The 19390-nt window shown below is 47.0% G+C and overlaps 1 protein-coding gene across 1 annotated transcript in view; it reads left to right on the plus strand.

Moving 5' to 3' along the window:
* The window catches only part of XYLB (xylulokinase), a 136535-nt gene extending 118370 nt beyond the window's left edge, over positions 1-18165 (plus strand). Inside the window, exon 22 of the transcript XR_016467910.1 lies at positions 7250-18165. The gene's annotated coding sequence lies outside the window, so the exon portion shown is untranslated. The remainder of the gene's footprint in view (positions 1-7249) is intronic.
* Positions 18166-19390: the final 1225 nt, after the last annotated feature.

Here is a 19390-nt window from a genome sequence, read left to right on the forward strand (position 1 = left end):
GATTGTGGCAATGCATTGGCTGCCACACACCACAACTACAGTGAGGTTCTCCTGGGCAGAGAAATGTTTTGGCTTTATTTTTATCACAACACCTTTCATTTCACTGTGAGGACTCTCAGCCCCACTGAAGCAGCAGAAGGGCTTTAACATCAAGTTTATGAGACTGCTGAGATGCAGACCTCAAACCTGAGGGCAGCATCTCCATGCAGGAATCCTGGTGGGCTCTACTGAGACTCCACATCTCCGTATGTCCCAGTGCCAGACCTGGCAAATTTTGGTGGAAATTTATGGTGTGCATGGGGATAACCTTGCCCAACACAAGCTGTGGACAAGTAGAATCAAAGAGTCATTAAGATTGGAAAGGACCACTAAGATCAACTAGTCCAATCATTACCCACATGGTATGGGATCAGGGAGCTCATTCAACTGACAGCAAGTCCCATTATAATCTGTGTTCCTTCCCCCACCCTGAACCCCAGCTCTGCAGCATGCAACCACACAAGAATCGCTGATGAGAAAATAAAATCTTATTCCTTCTGGCTGAAAAAGATAAATTTCCTTAAAAGCCCAGACCCTGACATTTCAGAGAACTGGAGCTGAACACGAAGAATGCGTATTGTTTCTAAACAGATGCATGAATAACAAGAAAAAAGAAAGTCTTATATTTTTTAGCCAATCTCATGATTTCAAAACCTGACTCATGGTTTTTCTCATGCTTCATGGTGACATTGCCAAGCTTCTGTTGTCAGACTGCTGAAAAGCTTGTTCACTTTCATCCAGATACCAAAAAAATGAGCAAAATCACATCAGTTTCCTTGTCTCTGAAATTTGGACAGAGGTTGCATCTTTTTTTACAATGCTGTGCCTTAGAAGAAGAAACGGGCAGGAAACTGAGGTGCAACACCCAGAGGTCTTCTGTTATCCCTCTTCCAGTCTGTCTCCTCACAACCTTTGCCTTATAAAAAAATATAAAATCATAATTCAACACAATTCATTTCTGAGTGTGAAACAGCATTGTAACATAGGTTACCATGAGGCTTTTGGGGTTCTAATGTGCACAAAATAGTAATTGTTCTGGAATGATTCCCACCTGGGAAGAGGTGCCTCCACTCCTGAGGTGGTCTGTTTTCCTCCACACAGGTATAGCTGTGTTCCCTGAGCACAGAGGATCCTGCTAGCAGAGACTTAGGGTAAATCAGGGATTTTTGTTGTCACTATCTCTGCAGACAGCCTGGTGCTGCTGAGCTGTGACCAGGGTGTGCAACGCATGCACACTGCTGCTGGAAACCATCTCACTAGGCTATCAGGCCAGATGTTGGGCAACCAGATTTTCCTGGTGGGAAATCAGTCCCCAACAGGTAGCAGATGGCATTTTCTTCCTTTTTCTCTAGAGTAAAAGGCTTTGGGAATGGGAAGTGAATACCCTTAGCCTTCCTCTCCTGTAGCTCTTTCCAATGGGCAGTGGTATGGAGCTGGCATCAGCAAAGCCATTTATTTGGAAAAAGAGAGAAGTAGTGAGACTAAGAAAATAGTGTCTCTAACGGTTCAAGACCAGAGGCAGAACATCCACATAACTGCAATTTACAGATACTTTGACTACTGCAAATACAGCCTGGATTGGGCCTCAGAAAATGAGGAGATTCTGTTTTATATTGAAGGCACCAAAGCATCTCCCTTTAATGTCAGCAGGAGCAGTATACATACCTAGGGAGCAGGTCATGCAGACAAAGTGCCACTCAGGAGGTGCAGCTCACTCGTCAAACCGCAGAGGGCACAGGACAGGGTGGACATGATTTGCAGTAGGCTTTGGCTGCTGTGGGCAGCAGTGCACACGTAGGATATGAAAGCATCAGTCCCTGCCGATGAGCACCCGCTGCCTGCTGCTCTTCCAGGACTGGCATGGGGTGATGGGCTTAGTGGGTGGTGTGAGGGGGAAGAAAAGATGCTCAGAGGCTGAGGTCCCTGGGGGATGCTTGATCCTATGCACCTATTTATCCACAGGAGTTTGTGTGCACAAGGGCTTTCTGTCTTCCCTGGAGATTAGCGATACTTGCTGCTTTCCCCAGCATATAATATTGGTTTGACAACTGTAGCTAACTCCTGGTTCCACTTATTTTTCCCATTATCTAGGAGTGTCGTGTGTGAAGGAGCACAGATCGTGTTTATGCCTACAGATCTCAGATGCAGACAAAGGCAAAGCAGAAATGTCCTTGTTCCCAGCCACTCTCAGTGCTCTGAGCTGGAAACTTCAGAAGAAATGATGGGCACAGGGGTTTAGTGGGCATTAGGGTTGGTGGTTGGACTCGATGATCTTAGTGGTGTTTTCCAATCTTAATGATTCCATGATTCTATGATAACACCATGTGAATAATTTCCTCTCAGTGAGTTCTGAAGGGTGTAGAGATGCATGGGAAGCACTGGCACGGCATACCTTCATGCGTACAGTTGCTGTGTCTGCATGGTGGGTGTGTGGTTGCAATATGCTTGCATCAGCCTGCATGCACCCAGCATGTGAATCAAAGAACCACAGGATCATTAAGGTTGGAAAAGTCCACTAAGATCACCAAGTCCAACTGTCAATCATTCCCCACCATGCCCACTGTGTTCCTCAGTGCCACATCTCCACAGTTCCTGAACACCTCCAGGGATGGTGATTCCACCACCTCTCTGGGCAGCTGTGCCAATGCATCATCTCTCTTTCTGAGAAGAAATGTCTCCTAATATCTCACCTGAATGGCTATTCTTGCCCGCTGACACAAAGGGATCCAAGATGTGGCTACGATGTGGGAAAGGACAGTTCCCTGGATGGAGCTTTAGCACACTTACCATTTTCATTTTTTACTGACACTTTGAATTGCAAAGGGTCTGATTTGTAGGAGGATATGCAGAGATTTCAGAAGGCATTGGTCAGGGAATCTATGTTCTTCTGGATGTGGCCTCACAACTCAGAATCATAGAGTCACAGAATGGCTTGAGTTGGAAGGGACATCAAAGATCATCTATTTCCAAGCCTCTGCTATGGTTGGGCTGCCTCCCACCAGCTCAGACTGCCCAGGGCCCCATCTAACCTGGCCTTGAGCACCTCCAGAGATGGGGCATCCACAGCTCCCTCAGCAGCCTGTGTCAGTGCCTTACCACTCTAAGTAATGAATTTCCTCCTAATATCTAAAGTAAATCTCCCCTCTTTTAGTCTAAAACTGTTCCGCCTTGTCCCATCGCTATCAGGCTGAATAAAAAGTCAGTCCCTCTTCTGTTCATAAGCTCCTTTTCTGTACTGGCAAGCTGCAGTCAGGTCTCCCAACAGCCCTCTCTTCTCTGAGCTGAACAACCCCAGCTCCCTCAGCCTGTCTTCACAGGAGATGTTCTCCATACTCTGGACCCATTCCAAAAGTTCCACTAAAACTCCACGTTTGCCAGCTGTGGTCCTGACTGTCTATAAATCTTATTTTCTGGAGACCTGAGACCACGTGCAGATTTCCAGCAACTGATGGCTGCCACCAAAGTGCAGCGTTCTGGCAGGGCAATGACGGAGGCACAGCTGGGGTTGCAGAACAGGGGAACAGAGCAGCCCCATGCTATGGCAGAGAGCCGTGTTGCTGCATTGGGCTCTTGGGGGATGGGATGGGTGAAGCAAAAAAACCCATCCAAACCCCAACATGGTGCCAACAGCACTGTGACATTCAGCTGGGCCCCATCCTTTGTGACCGCCCGGTTCTCTCCTTCCTCCCCATCCTTCCCAGCCCCCTTCCTGATGGGGTTAATTTTATTTTTTTCCTCCAGGGGTTTGCAGCACTGGCTGAAACGCGCAGGCCAGCTGCCTGCCGGTGGCAGCAGGAAAACAGGCAGACAAAGCAGATGGACCCAGCAGGGGTGGAGGAGCGCTGTCTTCAGCGGGCCATAGGCATCACTGAAGAGTAAACAGCTCTCCGAAGGGAGCCGGGAGCTAACCCCAAACCCATCCTCTCCAAAGCACTCAATCACAGCACATTAACAAGAGCGCCTGGACTGCTGGGGGAGAGTAAACAATGAGAGGCCATGCTGGCGGGAGAGTGGGAAAAGCACAGCCCCCCTCCAGCTCATATTTATTGTAAGAGGGTGTAAAAAGTGGCTCGTGGCTCAGCGTGCTGTCAGCGAGCCGCGCTCGTTGTCAGTGCTCATCTCCTTGTGGGAAGGCTGCCCTTTGCCTTCACGGGTTGAGTGGGCACCCGCGTGCTGCTGGACACGCAGGGATGCTCAGCGAGGCTGGGAGGCAGCAGCAGAGGTGAGAGGTGAAACCTTCCCTCCTGCAGGCGAATGTGCTTCAATGCTTGCCCTAAAGCGGGCAGGGATAGCATCGGGGCTACAGCTCCTTCCAACTACAGCCACCCAAGTGAGACACCTGTTTGGATGAGGGGAAGCATGTTTGGGGACCCAGCGCCATTGTTCAGAGCAGGAGGGAGTGATCTCCTGCCCACACCAGTGTGACTTCCTCAGGGTTTGAGAGCAGCTCCTGATTTATGCCCAGGGACTGGAGCCCGCTCACCGGGCGCTGCTCTTTCATCTGCAACATTGCAGTGAAATTTGTTTACAGAGCTCTTGGCGCGGTCACAGATTCTTTCTCCCCTTCCCCCTTTCCTCCGAATCAGCTACAGTTTTCCCATTCCTTTGGCTCCCGCTGCAAAACCGATTGACCTTTCTGGGCTGTGTCTGACACATGAACCGTGCAAAATCCTTTCTTCTCCCCGAGCCCCATGCTTGCTTGGGAACGTGGCTGCCCGGAGCAGTGCAAACAGGAGCCCTCCAGCAGCCCTTTGCTGCATTTCTGAGAGCTACTTTGCTTGTAATGCTGTGCATCCTTGAGAGTGGCTGGCTGTGTGTGCTGTGGCTGAGCACCCCAGTGCTCTTTGCAAACCCTGATGATAGGATGAGGAGGAATGGCCTCAAGTTGTTCCAGGGGATGTTCAGATTGGATATTAGGAAAAACTTTGTTCCAAAAGAGTGGTGATGCAGTGGCACAGGCTGCCCAGGGAGGTGGTGGGGTCACCGTCCCTGGAGGTGTTCCAAAACCATGGAGATGTGGCACTGAGGGATATGATTAGCAGGCATTGTGGGATGGGTTGATGGTTGGATTTTTCCAACCTTTATGATTCTATGATTTCTATGATTCTATGCCATTGTTGTGTTCCAGCACTACTGAATTCTAGCCAGAGTCTGAAAAATGTCTAATCCAGTTGTTCCCTGCTCCCAGTGGGGTGTATCCACATGGAAATAGCAAAAGGGCAATTTCTTTCTCATAAGGAACACTTAGCAGAGCACTTGTAGGGTGCAAAGAGCTGGTCTTACCAGCTTTGTGGTAGTGGGGTAGTGGCTTTGGTAGTGGCTTTGTGATTTAGCCACAGAAAAGACGAATTGCCTGTGCTTGGCCCATTGAGCCACGGAAGACATAACAAGAGCCACCAGAATATAGTATAAATATAGTATAGTTCCTTTTTTTTTCTTTTTTTTTTCTTTTTTTTTTTTTTTAGATTTAGCGGTTGGCCAACCTGCCCATGGGGATTGAAATTCGATGATCTTTAAGGACCCTCCCAACCCAAGTCATTCTGTGATTCTGTGATTCTCTATGACCGATACTTTCTATCTCTCTTGAGGGTAAAGAAGGGACAAGTGGTTTGGTGGCCTGGCTGAGATCATCTCTGCAGCCATTTCCACAGGCTCGTATCAGTCTGCTGTGAAACCAAAACCCTTCCTGAGCACATGTTGAACCTGGGCCTTTGGGCCACATATTGGCTCAGGTTCAGCTTTGTTGTGTTGCTCATCTGTGCTGCGAGAGAGGGGTTCAGAAGCAGCTTTCCATTGGCAGCAGGTGGAAATGGAGCTGTTTTTCAAGCGTGTCAGTGACTGCTAAAGCTGACCTGATCCTGTCTGTCTTGTATTTTAAAAGCTGGAGTTCGAGGCAGGTGAAAACATACAGGTGTTTTCTTCTTCTTGTCTTGTTATATGCCTTGATGAAACCTGAGCTTTATTCACCTTGGCCATAACAAATCAGAGGAAATATCAACAGTAAATCATAGTGAACACAAGGATGGAGCTCTGAGAAAGAAGTGCCAAAGTGGCCAAGAATACATTAAATAATGAAGGCTGCTCTGGCTCAGTTGCAAGACAAAAAGGTCCTATTTGCACAAAAAGGCATCAAATTGCCCCAGAAAAGAAAACCATACAAGCTGAGCCTTCTCTGAAACTCGAAGCACAAGGGTCCTATGGGGAACCCAACCCTGTCTGCATGGTGCTTGGCAAGGGGAGCTCTCCTGGGCCGGGCCATACCCACATCACTCATTCCCACACTCGTGAATGTCAGCAGGAGATTTTCACGAGACTCAGGGAGAGCAGTGATGTAACTTAACGATGGGATCTCCCCCCTTTTTTCTGGAAAAAAATAAGTCTTCAAATTGAGTAAAATATAAAAGCGTTTTCTTCACTTAGACCTCCTACAAGTGAATTCCTCTGGTGCCGGTGATGGGCTCCTATTCTCCCTGGGAAATGCATCAATTTGATTTTCTCCCTCAAAGGATTAGTCACTGAAAGACACCACCACCCTCTTCCCCCCGGCTTTTCAGTTGCCTCCAGGTGCTTGGGGAATACCAGTGAAAGGAGCTGCTCCCTGCTTCTTTTCCTACATTCTGCTTTTATTTCTCATGATTGCTTCCTCTCTGATCTTTTTTTTTCCTCTTGAAAGAACACCTTCCTTCCCACCAACTGCACTGCCTGCAGTGGCTCAGCACGTCCCAGCATCTGTCCTGGCAGCTGTCCCTCCCTTCCTATCCGATTCCAGTGTATTTTCATCATTTGTTGAATAAAATTACTGATAGCAGCAACAGAGCCCAAGTGCACAGACCATGCTGCAGGGCGGATGCAGAACTGCACTCTTGATGTAAGTGTAGAATAATTTCACATCTACAGCAGAGAGTGGCAGAGCCCCTGACACTGTTTCTATGGGACCGCTGGTGATGGGCAGCTCTCCTCGTGGTGTGATGCATATTCAGCAGCCCTCCGTCTCCCCTGGACATGGAAACAGTTCACTCAGGTGGCTGACAAGAAATGTGGTGGGCTCCAAGCATGCCCTGATGTTTTCACATGTTCCCCCTTTGTCTCCCCTAGGGTTTAACCTCTATGACACCAGTTTTTCTCCCATGACCAAATACATGCTCCTGAGTTTGGGAAGGATACACGTGTTTATCAGAGTTGTGTGAAATGCTCTGGTTCTTCCTTGCAGGAGGACAGAAGAGGAAATGGTTTGTTTTGAAGATGTGCCATGATAGGCAATTCAAGCTTGCTTATCTTTTCACACATGCCAGCTTGGATAACTTGGGTGGAAAACTGAAGTGAAGCCAAGTCCTCAGCTTCTCACAGCCCTGGCAGCAGTCACCAGTGCCCACCTGGAGCTGAGCAGCTGGGGAGCATCTTGACCCCGACCCAAGGGCTGGAGGTGACTGCAACACTGCTGTTTTAGTGCTTATTTCCTAGGGCAAACAAAAATGCTGCTCCCATCTGCCCTTCAGAGGCACCCAGGAGGCATCAAATCAGCTCCTAGTTTTGGGAATGAGTTTGCCTTCTTCCCTGGGATATGATAGCCTGCAACTCAGGAGGAGTTCACGAAGCATGCCCTATTCCTGACTGCCCAGGAGTGTTGTATCAGCCCATTATAGGCCTGATATTGCATTAAGGATAAAAGCTTTCCAGCCAGCAGTAGGGATGCGTGAAGTTTCTTCAGTGAAAGACCACAGAATGCTTTGGGGTTGCTGGGAGATGGGTTTTGTATGCAGCACATCCCACATCTCAGTGCTGCTCTCCAGAGCTGTTTGCTAGCAAATTGCCAGGATTTGAAATTCAGGTAAGTTGCAGGATGAAAAAATACCCTTCCCCATATTGCTATGACCTTTTTGGTGGTTTATTTGTTAAAGGCATTACCGTTCCCCTCGGGAATGGTGCCTTCCTCTGTTTTATGCTCTAAGGATGTGGCTCTTTTCATGTTTATCTTTGATTCAAGCATTGTAAAGAGCAATCCCTCACACTTATGCGCTTCATTGTATTCTGGCCATGAGAGATTCTCCCCCACTGTTTGTAGCCTTTTTTCAGTGCAGCTAGTAAAATATTTGAACAGGGAAGAAAAAAAAAAAAAAAGAAAAAAGAAAAAAAAGAAAGAAAAAGAGACACTAAACAGCTTCCAGCATTTAGAGGATAAAATGAGATGTAAGGAAAAGGACGACTGTGGTTAATGCACAGGGCTGGGAGGCTTCAGATGGACCGTGGCCTCTCTTCGTTTCTCTTCTGACTTCTTCTGTGACTTTGTCTAAGTTATTTGACCTCCTCCTGCTGTAGCTCTGGGGTGTTAAACACACACCATGTTTTCTGCTTGGAAAACCCAAGCTTGCTGTCCCCAGAGAGCAGAGCTCAGCATTGCCCATCCTCTCCCCATGAGAAGCTGTATGGCCATGAGCCCTGATCATCCTCTGCTCTGTGCCCAACAAACCCAGGGCCCTCAGCAACCCCTCACACTCCTTGCCCTCCCATGTGGATGCATGTCAGCATGTGATACAGCCTGGTTTTCTTCCCTAATTTCAGATGACACATGGAAGCTGATTTGCACAGGGTGGGTGCAAACCAATGGCTCATCCACTGAAAAATAATTAAATTTCAATGGGTTACAGCAGGCAAGCTGGAATCCAAGGATCCTAATGCTGGTTATGAGGGGGTGGTTAAGGGGACACCTAAGTGGGCGAGGGTCTGTTGTAGTCCAGATAAGCCCTCAGGATTCAGAGTTTTCCTAAATTTCTGGGGCATAATGGCACAGCTGGCGACAGAGCACCAAGTGAATATTTGACATAAATAAACCAATGTTCCTATGTGGGAGAAGGGCAGAGGGAGCCTGTGAATTAATGATCAGCTTTTAATTTGTCCTTTCATTGGAATCAATGAAAATGTCAGGATGATTGAGGTTTATGTGCTCATGGGAAAGATGTGAGCCCAAGAGTAAGAGATCAAGGCTATTTTTTAATATATTTGTTTCACTGAGGAAGATGCTTCCCTTCATCTCTAATACCAGAGAAGGATTTGCTATGGGTGAATTGCTGAGAAAGCCTGGGCAGTGTGTATTGGAACAGGGTGCCCAGGGAGGTGGTGGAGTCACTGTCCCTGGAGGTGCTCAGGAACTGTGGAGATGTGGCACAGGGAGGGACGAGGTCAGTGGATGTGGTGGGATGGGTTGACAGCTGGACTAGAAGACCTTAAAGGTCTTTTCCAACCTTTATGATTCTGTAATTCATTCAAGTCTCAGCAGAGACCTGCCACCCTTGAGCTGTGGGCTGCTGGCTGTCCTCTGGCACAGGTGCAGCCTACCTGGTGCTGGTTTTTCTGGCTGCAGGCATACCCTGTTTGCTCACCCCAATGCCAGATCTGCTGTGGAAGGCTGGGTGTAATTCCTGGTTTGAAAAGGGTGGATCTGCTGATGGATGTGAAAAGCTGGCACTAATGTCCTGGAGGCAGAACTGGCTTTGGATCATGACTGCTGGAAATACTGTTGTTTTATCACCTGAAATGGGCACCTCCATCCTTTTCTTCTGCCAAAACAGGGGTTTCTGCATCCCTGCAATGCTCAGGCATACAAACCTCCTGTTTTCGCGACTCAGTGCTGGTCACAGTGCTATTAGTAAAGTAGTCAAGAGAGTGGGCATGGGTTTAGCTTCCTATAGGAGGCAGGAAGAACCTGCAGGGTAAACAATGACCTGGAGTGGTGGATTCATTTGCATGTTTCCTCTGTCTTGATGGAGGCTTCATGCAGCCCCTTGGCACAGAGAAAGTGTCTGCAAACTGCCAGGCACGCTTTGGCCTAATTAAATATTCATGGTGACAAAATGTCACAAGCACAGGGGAGTTTTCAGCAACTGCTTCACCCCAGCTAGCAGACACCCTGCTCACTCCAGCAGGGCTCCTGTGATGCATTACCACCCTTCCTCTGCACTCACCTGCTCACCTTGCTCTGCAGCAAAACCAGGGCAAGGATGAGCTGGGCTTTTGCATCTCACATCTGCTTTGTCTCAGGGCATCAGTCCCCCAGATACGTTTATTTTGTCTTTGAGGGACCTGATATTGCAGCCAGTGCTCTGCTCTGTGGGTTCTGGAGTTGAGTTGAGGTCTTCTGCAGGTGGATCACAGCCAGACTGTGACCTGCAGCTCCTTTCTTCTGCACATTGGCTCAGGCTGGCTTTTTGTTACAGAAATGTTGTCACTCCTGACACTTCCAGACATGAGCAATGCAACCGTGTTCCTGCCAGCAAACACAGCCCTCAACAAGAGCTTCTGTGATAACATCAGCTCCTCTGCTGCTGCTTTGTTTTCAACCTTCTCATGGAACTGACCTCATAGTTTCCTAATTTAGAGCTGGTGACACAGTGTGGGGAACGTGCATGCTCAACACCTGTGGTGACAAGGCCAGCAGGACACCTTCCAGCAACCTGCCCTGAGCCAAAGCTGTGTTCCAGTGGCTGCTGAGCTTCCCCAGGGCCCCAGCAGGCAGGGGTTTAACCCAAATAAGGATCAACTATCACGTCAACCTGGAAATAGAAAGGAAGAAGGGAAGTCCTGGTTTTCAGCTATATTTCTCATTTAAGAACATTTATCTTTTGGAATGATATACTTTTCTTGCAGAAGGCAGAAAGCTGGATTTCCAGGTGATCCATCAAGTCAGCCTAATGCCCATCCTACGATCTCGCTGCTCCTTTCTGCTTTAGGATCTGCATAGGATATATGCCAAAAGCCTTTCTGTTCTGGAATAGTTTACTCAGAGTGGAAGCATCTCTCAGAATCCTTATTTTGTCTTCTTCATCTCCCAGTATCCCTCCCAGCCATGGGAACTACATCCTCTCTGAGCTGCATGAGCTCCCTGTTGTTACTGCTCTTGCTGCTCTTGTTACTGAGATGCCCAACCCAGCGTTACACTTGTAACTTGTAGAGCTGTACCTGGGCAGTGAATGGCATGGATGAATCATAGAATCATAGAATGGCTTGGATTGGAAGTGAACTCCAAGATCATCCATTTCCAACCCCCTGCCATGGGCAGGGTTGCCAGCCACTAGATAGTGCTTTATGTAAAACCCTAGGCAACAGAAATACTCCAGGGAGATGATTTTTAGTGGCTTTAACTTCCCAGCTGGTTATTTAGCCATCTTCACCAGAAAGTTGTCTCAGTGAAATGAGAACTCGCCCACATTCAGGATAAACTCACGGTTCTTTTACTTTTACTTTTTTTTTTTTTAGTTTCGGAAAATGTCGCGCTGTCTGTGGTGGTGGACGTGTGTGTGTGTTTTATTTTCTGTGTGTGGCATCCCTGCATATGTCTTGGATTGCTTCAGTAGCTGTAATAGCAAAACAAGCTTTTCTTTATTCAAAAATAGAAATGGGATGATCAAACAGCTCAGACTAGGGCTATGTGTAATGCTTTATTTTTTAACCAATTATTTAGTAGTTATCAATAACAATAACTATTATTACCACGACTCCTTACGCTCTGGCTTTCCTCATCACTCCTTAGAGTTTGCAAAACATTGTGAAAGCCCATTCCTGTTTGTTTTCTGCCCAATGAGGATGTTGTGAATTCTGCTGCAATCTGCCTGGAGGTTTTTGGAAGCCAAAGACAGCAGTTTGTGCAGTGCACTGGAAGGCCACATCCCCACACAGCTCTGGTAGGGGGGATGCTGCAGTGAGGCACAGAGTTTGCTCTTACACTGCTTCAGTGGAGATTTGCATTTTGTTCATGCTCAATGACTGGGGAGTGTCCATATGTCCTTTAAGTGAATATCACAGGGATGCTCTGAATTTTGGGCAAGGAGTGCTGGTACTTGCAAATACAGCATAGTGGGATTGGTTGGCTTGAACCTGAAACCTAAGGGATAGTAATTGGTAGCAGAGTGACACACTGGAACAGGTTGCCCAAGGAGGCTGTGGATGCCCCATCCCTGCAGGCATTCAAGGCCAGGCTGGATGTGGCTCTGGGCAGCCTGGTCTGGTGGTTGGTGACCCTGCACATAGCAGGGGGTTGGAACTAGATGAGCATTGTGGTCCTTTTCAACCCAGGCCATTCTATGATTCTGTGAAGTCCTGCAGGAAAGAAAGCAATCTGCACAAACCCATCTCCTTTTGTGAATTTTGGGTAGAAATCCTTCTAGGCAGCTGATTTTGTTGCAACTGCACTGATATTTGAGTTGAGAAAGAGGAAAAAAAAAAAAACAACTAACTTAAAAGTTGTCAGGCTCTGTATTCTTGGATGGAGCTTTGCTGATCTTTCATGTGGATTTCCCCCGTTCCCCTGAATTTGGCACAGATAGTACAACAGAAGCAAAGATGATACATATGTTTTATAACAGTAATGCACATAGCGAGTTTAAAGTCAGTTTATCAATGTCACTCCTCCTTTCTCTCTTTCTGTATTTTCTGTTGTTCCCCTTATGAGTTCTGCAGCCTCAGCTGAGGAACCTGATGTCATTTTGTTGAGGGAACAGCAATGACATTTTCTTTGGACAGGAGTGATATTCTTACATTTCTGGTGTCCAGGAGAAAATGACAGTCAGATAGTTTCTCTCCTGCACATCATTTCTCAAATCCTGTGTCTATAAGAGCATTCATTTAGAAGAAAATTCACTTTAGGAGGGGAACTGCCACAGCTAAGCCTTATTACGAGGAACTGAATGCATGGCACACTTGGATATAATGGAGACCCCATGAAAAACAATAGCTTCTGCTCCCCTATAGGTGTTGGCCACTGCAGTGAATGTATCATGGGGCACAACAGCTGTGTGCATTCACATCTTCAAGCATCCAGTACCAGAAAGGTTCACAGTGCCCTGTATTTCTATAGTGGACAAGGTCATGCAGTTCACAGGCAGAAAGTTCAATGCTGCAGAGGGGAGGAAGGCAGTCCTATGCATAGGTCTTGCTTTAGCATCTTAAAAGTGAATGTCGTCCCCATGAATACAATGTCTGTTCACGAGGCATAAATCCAAGAGTGGACCACCTTGGCTCGACAACTTCTGGGATGGCATTAAAAAGGACACAGCACTGGTTTTGGTTGTAGGCTGTTGCTTGCTTAGTGTTTTCTACTGAATTCCATGAAGCCAAGCTGAGTTACATCTACCAAAACCAAATCCATCTAATTTTTTCCCCTCGCCTCTTACGTTCGGGCTTGATGTATTATGTCTGGAAGCAAACAGTTAGAATAAGATGCATTTGCTAGATTGTGTCTTTTCATTATCGAGACAGAAGGAAAAGGCAGTTGACAAAGTTTCAGCAGACGGTGCATAGTTGTTGTTTATGTTAAACAAAACGAGAATGTGCAGCATTCGGGTGTATAAACAGCATGACAGCAATAAGCATAAAACATAAGATTGGAAGCAGATTTTACTTTCAGGCCTTGGGGAGCAGATGGATCTGAGATCATTGTGCATTTACGTACAACTCCGAGACCTATAGAAACTCATTTATTCCCCATGTCGAGGCATTCCACAGGAGTCAAATGTAGCACGGCTGCAAATGGATGCAGCTCCACTGAACATAATGGGCTGGACCCAAGCACCTAGATCTGTCTCTTAAATTGCTCCAGCAGCTCTAAGAGGATGGAAAGCTGCTTTAGTCTTGCAGTCAAAGATTGCCTTGTCATCTTAATGTTCAGGTGGCATAAAGATGAGGCAACCTCTATTTGCATCTGCTCTGTGTGCAGGCTGGAGGCAGCTGGGTAGGAAAGGAACTGCAGCCAGTGGAGCTGCAGAGGCTGGCTTCCTCCCCACACATAAGATAGATATACATAAATATGTACACACACACACACATATATATGTATATAAAAGCTGCATATTGATATATGAAGGCTTATTAAGAGTGGTGAGGCACTGGCACAGGTTTATCAAAGATGTGGTGGATACTCCATCCTTGGAGACATTCAAGGTCAGGCCGGATGGGTTTCTGATGGAGCTGTTGGTGTCCCTGTTCACTGTGGAGAGGTTGGAATAGATGACCTTTCAGGGTCCCTTCCAACTCAATTCTATAATTCTGTGATTCTAATTTTTCCTCGTTCACTCTTTTCTTACCCCATCCCTGAGTTTGCACCAAGCTGAGCACAGCTGGCAGTGGAGAGGTGGTTCATGTGATGGAGTCGCAACCGTTTGTACCTGTGTGCTTCAGGACTGATGCTGCAGGACAGAACAGCACTCAAGCCTACTCTCTGTACAATGGTAAAGACAGAGACATCATTTCTCAGTTTCAGAGGGCCAACTGGATCACTTCAAAGGCTGCCCTGATTCGACACTTGCAGAGGCAGGAGCACACGGATTGCCCATTGTGTATGGCCCCGATTCCCTGGCAGAACTGCGTCATTGAAGTGAAGGACATAATGAGGGATTTCAGACCCAAGCAGAGACCATCCAAGCAGGTGGGAAAGCGATGGGCCAGCATCCAACCTTCAGAGCACAGACCAAAGAGAAGCTGTTTTAAATAGCAACAATGGCTCTAATCCCCCGGCAGGATGGAGAGATGCAGATTGGTAAAGGGAAGAAAGGGCAGAAAATAGCAACCGCAAAAAGTGTGTGTATGTGAGAATCCCTTTCAGGATGCATTAATGGGATGCAGTGAATAGGAAGAAGAGACCCCAGAGCGTGTTTAAAACAGATTCCTGGTATAATATGAACCACTGTAATGAAGTGCTGTACAAAAGAAATAATAAAAATATATCACTGTAGTCAGTAGTACTGGCTGCGTTCAGTGTTTAACCGCATCAGAACCTTTCATTAACTAAGAGGCAGAATAATACAGGCAAAGAAGAGGGCAGTTGGAAGGAAGAATATCAGGACCATGATGAGGGCCCACTGAGGTTTTTCCTATGGCAGCTCCAAGAAATGAGGGCCCAACGAAGAGAGAGAGCCCACCTGCAATGCTTGGCTTGGCAAAGCCCCTCCAACAACGGTGTGGGAACGCGCTCACCTCCTCCATCACAGTTCTCCTGCAGTGATTCGTCTGCAGCAGCCGCTCGCCTCCGAGTGAGGAGTTTTAATAAATGATCGTCATGCACAAGCCATGCATGTACGCGAGAGAGGATGGGGACATGTATTTTTAAACACAAAAACTCCCACCAGCTGCAGTTTGAACACGGGCTGTATGATCTTCAAGAGAAGGAGAAAAATGTGCTGGTTTCATCCAGAACTGGATCATTTGCTGCAAATTGTGTGGTTGATTCGAGAAGAGTTACAGAAAATGTGGTCCACAAAGGGCAGTGATTTTGGGAGAATGTGAATTTTAGGATGGGCTGTTAGAAGCCATGTCTCAGGAGAGGTGTTTGGCACCTTTTTGGAGATCAAACCATCTCCAGATGCCTCAAGACCGGAGTGCGTCGGCTCCAGCAGTTGAGAACATAGATCTGTATGGGGGGTATTTTGAATGGCTGTATTTGAATAATCTGTTGAATAATTGAATAATATGTTGAAGACCACTGTCTCCTTGCACGGAAGTAGGTGGTTAAAGCATTGGCTCCCAGAGCTGGGCTTTGGTTATCCAAAAGCCTCTTTTGGCTTGGCAGTGTTGATGCAAGGGTGGGTTGAACAGCGTTTGGAGTTCTTGATCTCTGAATCTTTGAGGCAGTTGGGAAAGCAGGGACAGAGGTGAAGAAATGCATCCTACAGCATTTCAGGTGAGTCCCATGGGACGGAGGATGGTGACAGAGTGGGGAAGGTTATGGGAAGGAGCAGGGAGATTATAGAGGACAGAAGAGTCAAGAAAGCATAAGATAGGTTTACCTTAAATACTCACCTGATGCCCTGGCCTCTCTTGGCCTCTGGGGACTTGTCACAGCAGTGAGGGGATGCTCATGCATGACAAGGGGTATTAAAGATGAGTGATGGAGAAAGCTTTCCCCATGCCCTTAGTTTGACCCACTGTTCCCTGTGGCTCTCATTCCCCTATGTTTTTGCATGTCTCACTGAATACCTGCATACCTCAGGCTGGTGGGAGAGCCTCAGGCTGGTGAGTAGGACTTTAGCTCAGCTCCCAAAAGCTGCTGGGCCTGCCTGTGTGTCGGAGCAACATTTTATCCCAGTGCCCAAAGGGCTGTGTGGAGCTCCTGTATGACCCAGCATTTCCAGTTCTAAGGTTTCTCAAGCCCAGCCAAATAAAAAGGAAAGGACAACATTTACCCTGCCTAATTTCTACCAGGAAGGCTCTTCATGACAACTGTGATTGCAGAAGTTGCTTTGACTCCTGAATGGATAAACTCTGGAATCCAAAGGATGTTTGAGGACAAATCTTCAGAGGTTGGCACGTACATACTGACTGTAAAATTACTTCACGGAGCCAGGCTTTGCATGCTAAATCCATATTTGCCTGCGCAAACAAGGTGCTTATGCATGCAGTTAGATGTTTTGCAGACACAAAGGCACAGGCAACTTCAACCCTGGCTTTCACCATCTTTATGACTGTATTAGCAGTACTTTTCCCTGGCCAGGAATGCTTCCCAGGGACCTGTGTTTGCAAGGAAGAACTCATGCCATGGTCCCAGATGGAAAGGCTTTAAGCTCAAGGCTTAGCTTCAGATAGACTGTTTTAATTGGGATGGTTCCCAAAGCAATGAATAATCAGCCTTGAGTTTTAAATTACCTCAGAGGAATGTCTCCTTAGCACACAGTGGGAAGGTGCCTGCATCACGAATTCTCACTCCTCATTTGATGCTGCAGCTTTGGCTCCTGATGTCAGCAGGTAAACGCTCAGGGTGCCTGCTGGAAAATATTCAAAACCACCCTGATTTCTGCCCCAGGGCAAAGCTCAAGGCAGGTGTCTGCATTGTGAAATGATGCTTGGACCTGTGGGCAGCTGCAAACCATACCAATACTCCTGACTCTTCTGGCTTTGTTCTTTGCCACATGCAGTTGGTGGCTTGAGTCCAACATCTCCATGGTTCTTTGGTAGCAGCTTGGGGTTGCCTTCATCCAGCCTGCATGGATGGGGCTTGGGCTCCTTGCTCCTCTCCCACTGCCAGAGCCTTCCACAAGAGAGCTTGGGTCAACCAGTTCTGGATGTACCTGTGCTGGGTTAACCTGGACACAGGTGGTGGAGATGAACCATCAGGTGTGCACTGGTGAAACACCATGGGACAGTGAGCATTATATCTGCAACTGTGAACAGCAGAATATCCTTCCACTTCCAGAGGACTTCTTTCTGCATACAGGGAATCATGCTGCAAAAGCAGATGGTCGGACCTCAGTGTCTAGGAGCAGAGGGAAACTGTGCTACTCTTGGGAAGATAATAAAGGGCTAAACATCACAGGCTTTGAAAATAATTGTCTGAGTAAAGCACACTCCTAATCCTGCCTCTCCCATGACATTCTTGCCTCCCTGAAGATCTTTGTCTCCTGCTCAGCTATCCGAGAAAACTCGTGTTAGTTATAATAGCAGCCTGGGGGATAGATATTACAGCCAGGGCAACATAAATAAGGCATTTATTTTCAACAAATGGCATAGGGTGTCTGATCTGCCACGCTCACATTTGGCATCATCAGAAATTTAAGGCCTGATATTCACTGTCCAGTGCATCCGTAACAATGTGGATTCATCACAGCCCTAATTATAGCACTCGGGTTGCTCATGTGGGGTAGTGAGAGGTTTATTTATAGGTAATATTTATAAACAGATCAGCTATCCTCCCAGGGAAAGGGCTCGTAAGGCGAGATATGTTATGGTGAGTGCTCTGAGAAGCATCACAGCATCATCATCACTGCACGAGCCCTGTCCCCCTCCCAGGCAGGGTCTGCAGCAGGCAGGGTCCCCCATCCTAACTCTATCCCAGCTGCCCATTTGGGTACCCAAACTCATTTGCTGCACTTCCTGGTGCTTTGTGGGATGTCTGAAAATAGCAATTTCTCAGTGCCACGGAGGGCATGTGACAAGTGTGCTGTTGCGTCTCAATAGGCCACTGTGGTGTTTGGCTGCAATCATGTGGCTTAATCACCTGACTGCATAAATGAGTTTCCCTTGACAAGATTCGATCCCTTCGGGCCCCTTGACTAATTACCTGCTATTGTGAGAGGGCCTGCTTGTTGGGAATCTCAACCCTTGTCCCCCAGCAAGAGCAAAATAGAGAAATAAACACAAAAGTCTGGAGATCAGAGCGTGCTCTTTTACTTTCCATATTCAGTGCCATATAAAGGGTCATTAATTATGTTCCTCTTTCATGACAGAATTTACTTTTGAAAACATTTTTTTCTTGTTTGTTCTCTTTTCTAAACAAAGGTACCTGTGTTTTCTTCTCCCTTATCACCCTGTAGCACTGCAGCTGCTTTGCAAGGAGGAACTGTGCAGGAAAACATCCCTCCCAGCACTGCACAGCTTGAGTTTCAGGGTGCCCTGCAAAGCAGAGGGCAGAGCCCCTCACCCCTTGTAGATCCCCGGGAAAGAAGGGGTTTTAGTGCTTTTCCTAACCGTGCAAGCTACAGACATCATTTTCCATGCATATCAAAAAGCATCTGAAGAGGTAACAGAGTTATCCACATGGAGAGCTGGCATCTGTTTAGAAGAAGCCATCGAGTCTGAGACGCACATGGAGACCCTCACCATGTTGTGCCACTGTTCATTTCTGGCAGTGTGAATCTCGAAATGCAAAGTGGCAGAGCTTTGTGATCCCACTGAGCGGTGGAGAGGGCACTGAGATGCTAGTGCTCTCCCTGTAATGAAATGGGTGAGGTGATTTATAGTAATTGTAAACTCTAACAAGCCAAGATGAGCCCTTCTTCATTTATTTTATTTTATTTTATTTTATTTTATTTTATTTTATTTTATTTTATTTTATTTTATTTCTGAATACACAGAAAACAGACCCAAATTGTTCTAAATTAGCTTCCAATCTGACGTGCTGTCTCACGCCTCTTTGGTGTCAAGCTCATTTTAGGTAGTGCTAGAAATCGCAAAGAGGAAAAGAAGGGACCTATACCTTTTGTTAGAGCATCACGGGGCCATGGCTCACAGCTTGACTGGTGTCAGTCACCCTGTGCCACCATGCTCCTGCCCTAGGATGAGCAGAAAGTCTTATCCTGCCCTGCTTAGGCAGAAGAGGCCTTTTTGTTATTTCCTGGTAGGAAAATTCTATTTATAACTGATAGTCCCATAAGGAAATGGTCAGGAGCAAATCAAAGACTCAGGAACAGGTCGTTTTTTTATTCTTATATTTCACTGCTTTAAGCTCCACTAAGGACAATGAAGCTGCCATAGGCTTAGGCAGCAAAGCTGAAATCCAGCTGAAGTGGGGCCTTAATAATGCACAGTGGGGGCACTGATCCAGGGTTTCAGTCCCGGATCACTTTGTGCAGTGAAAACTTAGGAGAAGGATGGT

This window comes from Phasianus colchicus, chromosome 6 (genome assembly GCF_987193195.1).
Source record: "Phasianus colchicus chromosome 6, bPhaCol1.hap1.1, whole genome shotgun sequence".
In the NCBI taxonomy this organism is placed as follows: Eukaryota; Metazoa; Chordata; class Aves; order Galliformes; family Phasianidae; genus Phasianus; species Phasianus colchicus.